The sequence below is a fragment of the Bufo gargarizans genome, chromosome 1, assembly GCF_014858855.1.
Source record: "Bufo gargarizans isolate SCDJY-AF-19 chromosome 1, ASM1485885v1, whole genome shotgun sequence".
Classification (NCBI taxonomy): Eukaryota; Metazoa; Chordata; class Amphibia; order Anura; family Bufonidae; genus Bufo; species Bufo gargarizans.
Window position 1 is genome coordinate 109,144,007 of NC_058080.1, and position 15,412 is coordinate 109,159,418.

The 15,412-nt window shown below is 46.3% G+C and overlaps 1 protein-coding gene across 2 annotated transcripts in view; it reads right to left on the reverse strand.

The window, feature by feature from the left end:
- The window catches only part of FBXO8 (F-box protein 8), a 38,711-nt gene extending 24,398 nt beyond the window's left edge, over positions 1 to 14,313 (reverse strand). Inside the window, exons 1-2 of one of the 2 annotated variants that reach the window (XM_044287072.1) lie at positions 14,182 to 14,313; positions 1,725 to 1,814 (exon numbers count right to left, since the gene is read on the reverse strand). The gene's annotated coding sequence lies outside the window, so the exon portion shown is untranslated. The remainder of the gene's footprint in view (positions 1 to 1,724; positions 1,815 to 14,181) is intronic. The other variant, XM_044287144.1, reaches the window with a different exon arrangement.
- Between the last annotated feature and the right edge of the window lie 1,099 nt (positions 14,314 to 15,412).

Here is a 15,412-nt window from a genome sequence, read left to right on the forward strand (position 1 = left end):
TCACACAGGTCCACGGCTTGTTCCAGTATGTGTATCAGAGCTGTATATTCTAATGAAGTAAGCCCCTGCGTGTCTAGATTTTTACACCCTAGGAGTAAACAATGAACAACAGCAAGAAGAGATCTTGAAAACTGCAAGGAACCGATACAGAAAGTATACTGGAAAATTGTAGAAAAATTCCATGAAATGGGAAAACCCCAGTGTGCGGTATAGAGTGCTATTCTCCTGGTTGGCAGATTTGTATTTGGAGTATAAAAGGGTTTGTCCGCTTTATTTATATCGATGACCTATCCTCAGGACAACCCCTTTAAACTAGAGGTTTCTGCACAGTAGACTAGAAGAATGCATACTGACCGGACCGCTGGGGTGATTACAAAGTAGCCAAAATCTAATACATAATGAGGACAATCCGTTTCCATTAAGCGGATCCACCGACAGCTAGGGTAGTTGCGATACCAAAGTTTAGATTCAATTTCGATACCATAAAAAAGTATTGTGATACTCGATACCACGTGAAAAAAAAAAAAAAAAAAACACACCACACCAAAAAAATCTACGTGCATTCCACATTTTATGGAACGTCCGGCTCATATTCGAACAGTCCGATCCTATTTTTGGGGGGGGACAAGGTGACAAAAAAAATGGCGAATTGCGCGTTTTGTTTTTTGTTACGGCGTTCACCACATGAATTTTTTTTTTATATTTTAATAGTTTGCACTTTTTTGGGCGTGGCAATATGTAATATGTTTATATATAAAATTGGGAAAGTTTTTTTTTAAACTTTTTTTTTTAAACTTTTTATTTAATAACTATTAGCCCCCTTAGGGGCTAGAACCTGGGATCTTTTAATCCCTTGTCCTATTCACTCTTATAGAGCTCTATTAGGGTGACTAGGACCTCACACTCTCCCTGCTGCCCTGTACACACAGCAGCAGGGAGATTACCATGGCAGCCAGGGCTTCAGTAGCGTCCTGGCTGCCATGGTAACCGATCAGGGCCCCAGGATTACACTGCTGGGGCTCTGATTACAACAGCCACTGCACCACCAATGAAGAGGGGACCCTGTGGCCACTACCACCAATGCTTTTAGTACTGGGGGAAGGCACACTGCGCCACAAATGAAGTTTAGTAACTTTTTAATACAAATACAGGAAGCGGGTGCTGCGGCAGAATCACATAGCTGGCACCCGACCTCTATGACAGGGCGCTGCGATCCGCGGCAGATAACCCCTCAGGTGCCGCACCTGAGGGGTTAACTGCCGAGGATCGAAGCGCTCTGTCATATAGGCCGGGTGCCAGCTATGTGATTCTGCCGCCGGCACCCGACGCCTATATTTATTTTAGTGGCTGAGTTATTATCATTGGTGGCACAGTGGCCACAGCCCCTCCCCTCCTCCGCCCCTCTCTCTTCTTATTGGCAGCAGCGGCACAGTAGGGAGGGAAAGACTCCTTCCCTGTGCTGCTAAAGAGAACATGGTGTGCGCTGAGAGATGCATGCGCCATGTTCTCCGATACTAGGCTGCGCTACCGGTACAAAAGTATTGATTGGGTATTGAAAATTCGATACCCGCTACAACCCTACCGAAAGCTATCAAATGAACGGCGAACTGCTGAAAGTAAGGTCAAGGTCGCATGGGATAAGAAAGGAAATATTGCAGGATAAACTTTACAATAAATGATACATTTTTTGACAAGTTTCCAAACCAGCTGAAATGCTGACTTACGTCAGTCGGGAAGGTACAGCGCAGCCCCACAGCTCCTCAGTTCATGCTCTTCTGCCGGCACCGACCAAACAATGGCACTGTCATGCTACGCTGTGGAAGAGTAATATGTATGCATATTGAATAATGTCAGATACTTCTACATACACATGCATCCTTCAGGCCTCGTGCACAGGGTCTTTTCCTGCATTCAATACAGCTTTTTTCTTGTATTTAATGCAGATCCATTCATTTCAGCGGGGCCACAACAAATGCACGCCATATGCTGTCAACATCTGTATGTCCGACCCAAGTCTGAGGTTTGTGGACCGCAAAATACATACGGTCATGTGCATGAGGCTTTAGGGGGTATTTACTGTATCAATGGTCTCCCACAACTTGCTTGAAATTCCCAGCATTCCTGAAAATCTAGAATCACACTTTCTTTAGGAAACGGCTTAGAATACACTTCCCTAAAACTTACAGTCACATTACACTAGAACAGGCATCCTCAAACTGCGGCCCTTCCAGCTCTTGTAAAACTACAACTCCCAGCATGCCTGAACAGCCTACAGGTATCAGCCTACAGCAGGGCATTGTGGGAGTTGTAGTTTTACAATAGCTGGAGGACCGCAGTTTGAGGATGCCTGCACTAGAAGAACAGCAAAGTGGATACCTGTATTTTATTCAGTTTGCATGAATCCCTGAGTCTTATGTACTAAAGTTCTACATTTATAACAGGGAATGCCTCACCTAGAATTTTTTTCTGTCTGATTTTATTTTCTGATTGTAGATTTTTTTTAATCTATTTCCTGAACATGGTTATGGGTCGGCCATCTTGCCTGAGCAGCTGTGAACAGCATTAAGGGATATGCTTTACGGAAGCCCCGTGTGCCACAGACACAATAGACTGAAGGGGGCTTTATTGCCTTCTATGGGGGTGTTTTCTAGGCATACACTGTGCCCTGTGGAGAGATCAGAAGGGAGCACATAAGCTGTGGATCCCGTATTATCTTTATATAAGTGATATCTGTCATTGTAATCCTGCCTGTGATGGTAATGAGATAACTATTGAAAAGTGATTTGTATAAACCTAGGAGAGGTGCCTAATAGTGTTGATCACGAATATTCAAATTGCGAATTTTAATCGCGAATATCGTCACTTCGAGAATTTGTGAATATTTCGAATATCGCAAAATATATTCGTAATTGCGAATATTCGATTTTCGGGGAAAAACCAGTTCATGCGAATTTTTATGCGAAAATTTAAATGCGAATTTTATGTGAATTTTTTCACAATCAGGAAAATAATGCCTGGAGATCATGAATTCGCGAATATTCGCGAAATATCGCGAATTCGAATATTGCCCCTGCCGCTCATCACTAGTGCCTAATACAAGACAGGATTTTAGTATTTTTAAGCACAGATAGTGACGTGGAAAATTAAAAATAACAAGACCAAAATGTCTTTAAAAATGTTTAACATAAAAACATAGGTCATTTTCTCATGACGTATTTGGCACAAACCATTTGGGAATCTGCCACCAACAACTTGCCTATCACACTGATTGTATAGACACCTAGCTGTGGTTCACCTGATTAGAACGCTGGTTTTCTTTTGTTGATGCGAGGCTCCATTCCTGAGTTATGATACTTGCAGAGTAAGCCTTCGGTGCAATGAGGGGGTCACCATTGTGCTTGTTGCACCCAAGCAGCGCTCCTTTCTGTGGCCGGCCCCTCCCTCACTGCTTTGTCACTGCCTGGTCTTGCCAAAGCAGCAAGGGAGGGGCTGACCACAGAAATAGGTGGGGCTTGGGTGCAACAAGAGCAATGACGACGCCCTCATTGCTTCAAAGGCCTAATGTGCATATTTAAAAAAAAGTATCAAAACTCGGATCAACAAAAGAAAACCAGCGCTTTAATCAGGTGAACCTCAGCTGTGTCTATACAATCAGCTGGACATGGAGTTGATGGTGACACATTCCCTTAAAGTAGTATAACTTATCCCTTATCCACAGGTAGGGCTGAGCGATTTTGCCCAAAAATAAAATCTCAATTTTTTTCAACCCTATGGACAACTTTCGTTTTGAGTCTCGATTTTTCTTATTCTTGTTAATTAGGCCTCATGCACACAACCTTTGTGTGCATCCGCGGCCGTTGTTCCATTTTCCGTTTTATTCCATGGACCCATTGACTTTCAATGGGTCCGTGGAAAAAGCGGAAAATGCTCCGTTTGGCATCCGCGTCCGTAATCCGTGTTTCCAGTCCGTGAAAAAAATATGACCTGTCCTATTTTTTTCACGGACAACGGTTCATGGACCCATTCAAGTCAATGGGTCCGTGAAAAATCACGGCTGGACACAAGATTGTCATCCGTGTCCGTGATCTGTGTCCGTTTTTTCCTATCATTTCAAAGGCAAACTTGACTTAGATTTTTTTTTCATTTTTCATGTCCGTCGTTCCTCCAAAAATCAAGGAAGACCCACGAAAAAACGGACACGGATCACGGAACAACGGAAACCATTTTTGCGGACCGCAAAAAAAAACGTCCGTGTGCATGAGGCCTTAAACTGAAAAAATACCAAGACACAATTCAATACATTATATTCTTTATATTAGGCATGCCCAACCTGCGGCCCTCCAGCTGTTGCAAAACTACAACTCCCAGCATGCCTGGATAGCTTACAGCTAGAAGTGGTAGTTTTGCAACAGCTGGAGGGCCGCAGGTTGAGAATACCCCTACTTTATGGACAATTACCAATTATAATCTTGTTTATTTTTTTTATTTTTCTGGCAATAACCGTTTTGTTTTTTTTCTGTCAGGGGTGAGCCATATATTCGGAGTGTCCGGTATATAGAAGGGTGCTCTGTAAATAAGGGGTGTCCAATGTCTGTAAGTGGAGAAAAGCAGTTGCAAGGTTGGAGAGGCATGGAAGCAAGGGTGGGATCAAAGTGCATGGATGGGGCTGGAGCAAAGCAGGGTGGTACAATGTAAGGGCTCATGCACACAAACATATTTTTGGTAAGCATCCGATCCACATTTTTTGCGGGTCAGATGTGGATCTATCCGTATGTCCATTATATGGCATCCGCAAAAATATTAAACATTTCATGTTGTTGTCCACATTACGGACAAGGATAGGACTATTCTATTAGGGGCCGGACGTTCCATGCCGCAAAATGTCAAACGCAAGCAGCTGGTATCCGTGTTTTGCGGATCCGCAATTTGTAGACTGCAAAAACGGATACAGTCGTGTACAGGAGACCTAAATGACATGAAAGGGGGCACAGAAGATGGCAAGGAGAAGTTTAGGAACAGTTTTTGGCAGACTAATTGAAGCTGCAGCCTGCCTATACAGAACCCAGAGCAGGCTATAGCTTTCAGGGCTCTCCCGAGCCTCCCTCCGTCACAGAATAATTGCGGCAGATACAGGTGTGCCTCCTTCTCTGCGTCTGCTGCCGTTCTTACAGACTTCAGGATGGACACCGCCGTTTCAAGTATAGCTAATATACAAGCGGCCCTTCACCGACACATGTCACGCTGCTGTGGAGGAGGAGAAGAGGTTGGGCAGACTACTGGTACTGCCCTGATCACGGCCCAGTCACCTGGAGCACTGTGTCAGTCCCTGCAGTCCGCGCCAGGATTAATAGCAGGGACTGAAACAGCGCTCCTGTAGAGAGAGAGAGAGAAAAAAAATAAAAATAAAAAAATAAATAAAAAAAAGGAAGATGTGACGATATTCAACGAATATCATCGGGCTGTAAACGGGCCAATCCACAGGATAAGGGTCCATTCACACGTCTGCAAAATGGGTCCGCATCCGTTCCGCAATTTTGCGGAACTGATGCAGACCCATTCATTTTCAATGGCGCCGGAATGTGCTGTCCATATCCGCACTTCCGCATCCGTGCTTCCGTTTCCGCAAAAAAAAATAGAACATGTTCTATTCTTGTCCGCAATTGCAGACAAGATTAGGCATTTTCTATTATAGTGCCGGCAATGTGCAGTCCGCAAATTGCAGAATGCACATTGCCAGTGTCTGTGTTTTGCGGATCCGCAGAACACTTACGGACGTGTGAATGGACTCTATGGGTCCATTCCCACATCCGCAATTTCGTTCTGCATTTTGCGGAATGGAATTGCGGACCCATTCATTTCTATGGGGCAGCACGATGTGCTGCCCGGACATGGAATTGGGGACCCGCACTTCCGGGTCCGCAATTTCGTTCCCGAAAAAAATAGAACATGACTTATTCCCAGCAGTCAAACATTCAGTCGGACCCCCACCAATCAGATACTGACAACCTATCCTGAGAATAGGTCATCAATATTCTACTCCTGGCTGGAAAACCCCTTTAAGAGATATTCAATCCAAAACATGAGAGAACACATAAAAAAATGAAAAACAATACATACAGTCACAAGTTCTTCATTTTCCAAATTACTATGTTTTTTTTTGTTTTTAGTATGGATCGCATTTTTAATAGGTAAAATGCAAATATAATATTTTGTAGGATTTCCCAGAACTACATTGAGCACAATCCATATAGATAAGCTGCGTGACCTCATTTAGTTTAATCCACTCCGGGATTTAATGCAGATAAGCTTGTGTCTAAATTAGGCCGATTCTTGTACTGCCCTCCCCTCAGGTAATGGAGCAAGGAACCTCACTCTGTGGTGGGAACCCCCTCCCCCAATACATCCCACAGAGGATATGAAGATTAATAATAGTAAAATATCACATATGATAATGAGAGACAGGAATGTCTGCTGACGCCAGCCGACTCAACCTTCTGGACTTTGCTTCCTAAGACTCACACCTGACTGACGTCAGTAGAAAATGTCGCCCGTCACAGGTTTCATTCAGATCTGCAATTAAATGTTGTGTGGACTGTGACATGGAAGTGCGGATTATGGGGCAGATTTTAAGTGTCATTTCTTGTTAAAAAAAAAAAAAAAAAAAAACAACACCTCATGCTACTCATAACTGGGTGCCATATTGTGTTACACAGACGCCAGCGTAGCGCATACATTTTAAATGGTGGTAGAGACTGGTTTGTCTAGCTGGGCGAGATGCAAAATGGAGGAATTTCCCTTTCCTGTCACACAGAGATGCAATTTCCTGTTCCTCACAGATCCGCACAACCATTCTGTTTTGTGAATTTAGATGGATTTTTGAACTCCCTTGAGTTCAATGGAAAAACTCTATCAGCAAATATGCAGACAAATGAAAGGGGTTGTCCTGCCATTTATATTAATGACCTATGGTCAGCACACCCGGCACCACCGCAGATCTGCTGATTGAAGAGGAGGTGGTGCTCCATGTGCTGCTTCCTCTTCACTACACTGTGTGACGTCTCCTGAAGCGGAGGCTAAGGGTCCATTCACACGTCCGGACCCATTCATTTTCAATGGGGCCGGAAAAGCACTATGTGCTGTCCGCATCCGCATTTCTGGATACTCACTTTCAGATCCGCAATTCCGTTCCCGAAAAAAAACAGAACATGTCCTATTGTTGTCCGCAAAACACTGACACCGGCCATGTGCACATGGCCGGCACTATAATAGAAAATGCCTATTCTTGTCCGCTACTGCGGACAAGAACAGGGCATGGTCTATTTTTTTACAGAGCCGTGGAAAGGAAGTTCGGGGGGCACGGAACTGAAGTGCGGATGCGGACAGCACACTGTGTTCTGTCCGCATCTTTTCCGACCCCATTGAAAATGAATAGGTCCGCACCCCTTTCTCGGAATTGCGGACCATTCATACGGACGTCAAGGACTCGCTTCATTCATTCGTCATTACACTGCTGTAACTTCCGAGACGACGAGCAGTGTATTGAAGAGGAAGCAGCCCTCGCATGGAGCACCATCTCCTCTTCGAACAGCTGATCGGCGGGGGTGCCCGGTGTCCTGACAATAGGCCATCAATATAAATGGCCGGAAAACCCCTTTAATGAACATGCTGCAGATTTCAAAATGGAATCCACATATAAAAAATGTCCACAGCATGTACACAAGACTCCACAGGCTTGTTAAAGGGAACCTGTCACCGGGATTTTGTGTATAGAGCTGAGGACATGGGTTGCTAGATGGCCGCTAGCACATCCACACTACCCAGTCCTCATAGCACAGTATCTCCCGCTATATATATATATATTTTACCACAAAGTATACGCATTTTTTTTTGCTGATGTATGGCATACATTAAAAGGTATACACTGGGAAATCTTCCCGGAGTAAACCTTCAATGTATAATGCAAATGCTGGATATTTACAGTGCTGAGAAGTGTATCATTTCTCTTATGATGGAAGTGACGGTAAACACCACCCCCCCCCCCAAAAAAAAAAAAAAATAATATTATAACCGCTCAAGAACCTGTCATCTCCCAGTGTGTGAGGAATAAAAATATCACAGGGTTGTGGCCACTTCTGTTTTTCCTAGTGTGCAAGCTCGACCACCACTGATGAATTGCAGGGTGGTCGTACTTTTTCTACATGATAAATTCTATTTGCTGGGAAAAAAAATTAAAAGTGGCCCAATGTTGTAGGCGGGTCTAAATTGACAGAAGGCAGAACCAACAAAAATGGTGGTGCCAACACAAGTAGGCAGAGCTAGCAGTACTATTTTGCGGCATAAAATACTACCCCATCAGAGCCAAATACCAAACTACAGCACAATATACTACCCTGGCAGTACCAAATACCACAGTGCACCAAAAAATACTGCTCCTGCAGCAGAAGATACCTCCCCAGAAGATGTCCCACTATGGTGGCCAGCATCACATCATATCCTCCTACTCCAGTTGCCTCAGGATAGCAATACAGTTTAATTGAAGACTCCGGAGGGCACCTGTAGCCATCTTGTTACTTGGCTGGCAGCCACGAGGAGGGCTTAGGCGGGCCCCCGGGAAGTTTCCCTGTAGGGTCTAAGGCAGGAGCTCAAGTATCAAAGCTTTTGTGCTTGCCATTCCTGCACAAGGAGTGTGCTTTTACAGTGCCCTATATTTGAGAAGGAATGCTGTACGAGACATTGTCCTCTCCAGCTATACGTGGTTGGATGAGACACAGAGGAATCCTCCTATAGGGTGTGATAAGCTGGGCGTACACATGTATGGAGCAGTCAGGAGGGATAGCGTTTAGCCAGTGGCCACCTAAAATGTATGTCCAGCCATAGAAGACAATGGGGAAAGACAATGGGGAATGAGGGTCTGATGATGAGAGCTGGACTCTGCTACCACCAACTACTCCTCTTGTCCCTCAGACTTCAGCCTCATGCAAACATCCGTGTCCGTGCTCAAATCCCTGATGGTCAGTGATGCCTACGTGAAAATGTCCATGAAGGATCAGTGTGTTTGTTTATTGCTGTCCATGTGTCATCCATATTTCACAGACACTGTGCAGCTGAAAAATAATTTTAAAAGCATCTCTTTCTAATGATCTGTAAAACACAGATGGCATCCGCGTTTTTCGCAGACCCATAGACTAGCTACGTGTGCTGTCCATGGAGAATGCCTACCCGCGAACGAGGCTACGCGTGCTGTCCGTGGAGAACGCAGAAGCGTGAACGAGGCTACGCGTGCTGTCCGTGGAGAACGCAGAAGCGTGAACGAGGCTACGCGTGCTGTCCGTGGAGAACGCAGAAGCGTGAACGAGGCTACGCGTGCTGTCCGTGGAGAACGCAGAAGCGTGAACGAGGCTACGCGTGCTGTCCGTGGAGAACGCCCACGCGCGAACGAGGCTACGCGTGCTGTCCGTGGAGAACGCCCACGCGCGAATGAGGCTACGCGTGCTGTCCGTGGAGAACGCCCACGCGCGAATGAGGCTACGCATGCTGTCTGTGGAGAACGCCCACGCGGGAATGAGGCTACGCGTGCTGTCCGTGGAGAACGCCCACGCGCGAATGAGGCTACGCGTGCTGTCCGTGGAGAACACCCACGCGGGAATGAGGCTACGCGTGCTGTCCGTGGAGAACACCCACGCGTGAACGAGGCACTTTTCAGGCTCTGCAAGGATATCAGCAACAAGAAGTCCTGAGAACATCTGCCTCCATTACTTTACCTCATCGCTCCATTTATATAGACCTCTAGCAGTACATACTGAAACACAACACGCGCAATCCTTCATAGGTCAGGCAAGGGTCCGGCTCTCCCATATACATTAGACAGTAGGCTGACCCCACCTCACCACTAGAAGGCCATGTCTGGCACCTGCACAGCGTAAGGAGTCAGACCCCACTGCCCTGATAGTGATGACCTCTTTTATGGATAAGTCATCAATATTAAAGAGACAAAAAAAAGAACTTTTAAAGGCGGTGTCCAGTTTTTCTTTTTTAGTCGTCCCCTCCCCTCAGGCAGAGGTACTGTGGAGTAATCCATACTCACCAGCTCCCCGCCACTCTTCATGGGTCATGGTCACGTGCACTGCTGCAGCCATTGGCATGTCCCCAAAGGGCATGTCACTACTGGGTCATGTGCTGCTTGGGGATGCGTCACTGCTGAGGCCAGTCATATGTGACCCCATCCATACAGGGGGAGACTGGAAGTGCAGTGAAGGGGCGAGGGTGGATTTCTCCACAAGTAGGGAAGGATGAAGTCTTCGTAAACGTATGCGATCCTGGAATCCGCACTGGTCTAGGGCATTGCTCCGGATAATACAGATCCTTCTAAAACAATTAGCATATTGTGATAAAGTTCATTATTTTCTGTAATGTACTGATAAACATTAGACTTTCATATATTTTAGATTCATTGCACACAACTGAAGTAGTTCAAGCCTTTTATTGTTTTAATATTGATGATTTTGGCATACAGCTCAAGAAAACCCAAAATTCCTATCTCAAAAAATTAGCGTATTTCATCCGACCAATAAAAGTCAATCTTCAAATAATTATGTTCAGTTTTGCTCTCAATACTTGGTCGGGAATCCTTTTGCAGAAATGACTGCTTCAATGCGGCGTGGCATGGAGGCAATCAGCCTGTGGCACTGCTGAGGTGTTATGGAGGCCCAGGATGCTTCGATAGCGGCCTTAAGCTCATCCAGAGTGTTGGGTCTTGCGTCTCTCAACTTTCTCTTCCCAATATCTCTCACAGATTCTCTATGGGGTTCAGGTCAGGAGAGTTGGCAGGCCAATTGAGCACAGTGATACCATGGTCAGTAAACCATTTACCAGTGGTTTGGGCACTGAGCAGGTGCCAGGTCGTGCTGAAAAATGAAATCTTCATCTCCATAAAGCTTTTCAGCAGATGGAAGCATGAAGTGCTCCAAAATCTCCTGATAGCTAGCTGCATTGACCCTGCCCTTGATAAAACACAGTGGACCAACACCAGCAGCTGACATGGCACCCCAGACCATCACTGACTGTGGGTACTTGACACTGGACTTCAGGCATTTTGGCATTCCCCTCTCCCCAGTCTTCCTCCAGACTCTGGCACCTTGATTTCCGAATGACATGCAAAATTTGCTTTCATCCGAAAAAAGTACTTTGGACCACTGAGCAACAGTCCAGTGCTGCTTCTCTGTAGCCCAGGTCAGGCGCTTCTGCCGCTGTTTCTGGGGAATGCGGCACCTGTAGCCCATTTCCTGCACACGCCTGTACACGGTGGCTCTGGATGTTTCTACTCCAGACTCAGTCCACTGCTTCCGCAGGTCCCCCAAGGTCTGGAATCGGTCCTTCTCCACAATCTTCCTCAGGGTCCGGTCACCTCTTCTCGTTGTGCAGCGTTTTCAGCGACTTCCCACTGAGGTGCCTTGATACAGCACTCTGGGAACAACCTATTTGTTCAGAAATTTCTTTCTGTGTCTTAGGGCCCTTTCACACTTGCGTTGTCCGGATCCGGCGTGTCCTCCACTTGCCGGAGGTACACGCCGGATCCGGAAAAACGCAAGTGTACGGAAAGCATTTGAAGACGGATCCGTCTTCAAAATGCTTTCAGTGTTACTATGGCAGCCAGGACGCTATTAAAGTCCTGGTTGCCATAGTAGGAGCGGGGAGCGGGGGAGCGGTATACTTACCATCTGTGCGTCTGGGGCGCCCTGACGTCACTCTGGAGCGCCCCGGGAGCCGCACGGACTGTAAGTATGCTGCTCCCCCGCTCCCCGCTACACTTTACCATGGCTGCCAGGACTTTAGCGTCCCGGCAGCCATGGTAACCATTCAGAAAAAGCTAAACGTCGTATCCGGCAATGCGCCGAAACGACGTTTAGCTTAAGGCCGGATCCGGATCAATGCCTTTAAATGGGCATTCATTCCGGATCCGGCCTTGCGGCAAGTGTTCAGGATTTTTGGCCGGAGCAAAAAGTACTGCATGCTGCGGTATTTTCTCCGGCCAAAAAACGTTCCGTTCCGGAACGGAAGACATCCTGATGCATCCTGAACGGATTTCTCTCCATTCAGAATGCATTAGGATAATCCTGATCAGGATTGTTCCGGCATAGAGCCCCGACGACGGAACTCTATGCCGGAACCGGCCAACGCAAGTGTGAAAGGGCCCTTACCCTCTTGCTTGAGGGTGTCAATGATGGCCTTCTGGACAGCAGTCAGGTCGGCAGTCTCACCCATGATTGAGGTTTTGAGTAATGAACCAGGCTGGGAGTTTTTAAAAGCTTCAGGAATCTTTTGCAGGTGTTTAGAGTTAATAAGTTGATTCAGATGAATAGGTTAATAGCTCGTTTTCATGATATGCAAATTTTTTTAGATAGGAATTTTGGGTTTTCATGAGCTGTATGCCAAAATCATCAATATTAAAACAATAAAAGGCTTGAACTACTTCAGTTGTGTGTAATGAATCTAAAATATATGAAAGTCTAATGTTTATCAGTACATTACAGAAAATAATGAACTTTATCACAATATGCTAATTTTTTTAGAAGGACCTGTACATTCCAGAGACTTGCATCATCAGCAGAGACACAGGAGGGGCTATACGAGGCTTTCCGTTCCTATCCGATCCTGGCTTGGGTTAAAAAAAATGCATCAAAAACTGCAAATGTGAATGTACCCTAAGACTTATAACCAGGCTGTAAATCTACCGACTGTTCCTCACACCCAAGAGAATATTCTGTTCTGCACTGAGCTGTTAAAGTGACTAAAAAAGGTGGCGGTCCGACCGAAACAGGTTTTTCAAGATTCAAAAAATCATCCAAATATGCTGTACGTGAGATATTATAGTATAGGTATATATACACAGTGTGGACGGTTCCCATCGATAAGGTCATCCTCCCCCCAACATAATAGTCAATCACGGGGGGCTTCTGAAGACGGACTGGCAGCCATTAGCTGATCAGTAGAAGGGCTCGTTCACACGACCGTGGTCTGGTTCCGCATCCGAGGGACATTTTTTTGCGGCTCGGATGCGGACGCATTCACTTCAATGGGGCCACAAAAGATACGGATAGAGCTCCGTGTGCTGTTCGCATCCGTGGCTCTGTTCCGTGGCCCCCGCAAAAATTGAGTCGTGTCCTATTCTTGTCCGTTTTGCAGACAAGAATAGGCATTTCTATAAAGGGCCGTCCTTTCCGCAAATTGCGGAAGGCACACGGGCGGCATCCGTGTTTTTACAGATCCGCAATTTGCGGACCGCAAAATACAGCACGTTCGTGTGAACAAGCCCTAAGGCCTCGTGCATGCGAACATATTTTTTTTCCGTGTCAGTTCCATTTTTTTGGCAGACCGTATACAGAACCATTCATTTCAATGGGTCTGCAAAAAAGACAGAAGGTACTCCATGTGCATTCCGTTTTCCGTATGTCCGTATTTTTGTTCCGCAAAAAAATAGAACATGTCCTATTATTGTCCGCATTATGGACAAGGATAGGACTGTTCTATTAGGTGCCAGCTGTTCCGTTCCACGAAATAGACACGGACGTCATGCGTATTTTTTGCTGACCGCAAAATAGATACAGTCGTGTGCATGAGGCCTAACAAGGAGCTGCCATGATGGAGAATTTCGGCTATGGTGACTAAGTGTGGTACTATGACGGGGTTACCATAGCTTCATGTAGGACATGCATCACTCTGTACAGCTTCCCTGGCTCCCAGCCATGCACTTCTACAGGGATAGTCACAGCTCAGTGTGGGAGGGCCCCTGTATACGGATAGGGGCCCTAATTACTAGTGTGGAGTGAACTTGGGTTTTCCGTCGTACAAGGTTCGGATTATGCAGTCATGGATTCCGCTACCACGGATCAGAACCCGAACCTCGTACGCTGAACTTCCAATCACAGCACTGCTAATAACACATAGGTGTCCTCTGATGGGAAGCGCTCTTATCTTAGGCACTGTTCACATGGAGGGGTGAATGCTGCTACCAACTGACCTGTACACTCCACATTTTAGGCAGAATCCTTCTTTAACTATTGTCCAGTCAAAAGAGTAACTTTTTGTTTTTAGGTTGGGGGGGGGGGCATAGATCTGAGAGTGCAGAAGATGCAGCAGTGTCACACACACACACACACACAGTACACCACTCAGGCCACTTACCGCGATCCCATCAGACGCCCCGCACCCGATCCTCACCCTCCACACTCTGGAGCTGTCAGCTTCCTAAGCTCCCACTGATATTTTTTTTCTTTAGCCAGGTCATGTGACTCTGATGTCACTAGGCGACGGCAAGTCGATTAGGTCAAACGCGCTTCGTGCCTATGGAAAAGAGTTGTGTAACTATGGCAACAGTGTGTTCCTGTTCCTGGCTCATCAGGCCCCGCCCCTTGTGTGTGTGCTGGCTCTTCCACTCTGCTGTGTGTGACAGGACACATTACTAGTGCAGGAAGTGTGATCAGTGACAGTCCCAGCAGATCTGCACGCTCTGCCTGAGTAGGTGTTGCTTAGACTCAGAGCTCCTCCATGTTCACGACTCCTTCATTACATTTTCAGATTTGACAACCTGTCCTGGAGCTCTCCCCTTTTTCCCAAAGCCTCCCAGAGGTATAAAGCTCTATAGGGAAAATGACAGAAACAAACACCTCACCTACAGCATGCTGCATTAACCCCTGAATAACTGGGCCTGAAGAGAGCTTCGTGACCAGACACTTTTTTCGTGATTTAGCGCACATGGTGGTTTAAAGGGGTTATCTGATATCTAAAAGATCCCCCAATGTCTGGATTATACTTACCTGCTCCCGGATCCCTGCACAGCCGCCACTGCATTTCAAACCTCAAAATATTTGGCGACGGGGGAGCAGCCAATAAAACCACAGAAACAAGATAATAATGCACTTATTAAAGCAGATGCAAGCACTATATATGGACTAAGTCCTCACCCTGATATGATAATGTCTGAGACACTTAGTCGATATATTTTGATCAAAACACATCTAAGCCCGCCACCAAGCGTCAAGGTGGTCTCAGGTCAGGCGGGTCCTACGCTAAACCTACCTAAGCCGTTGGGCTTCTATGTTCAGGAGCGCAGACCCCGCACATATGGTGTGCTGCTCCTAGTAACCTCCATGTGCATCAAGCAACCAATGGGAGGAGGAGCAAGCACAGCCATATGTACCACCTAATCAAGGCGCTCATTGGATAGAGGAGGGGGGCAAAAGTGCAGAGGAATGCTACTCCCAAGATACTAGGTGCGCATTCACACTTGAAGGTGCCACTCCCTCAAGCAAACACTACATAAAAAAAAAATCACAGAGCAGCCAATAGCCTTAAAGGGGCTTGTCCCCATCGTGGCCTGCTATTGGCTGCTCCCCCCGTCGCCGGATGTTTTGAT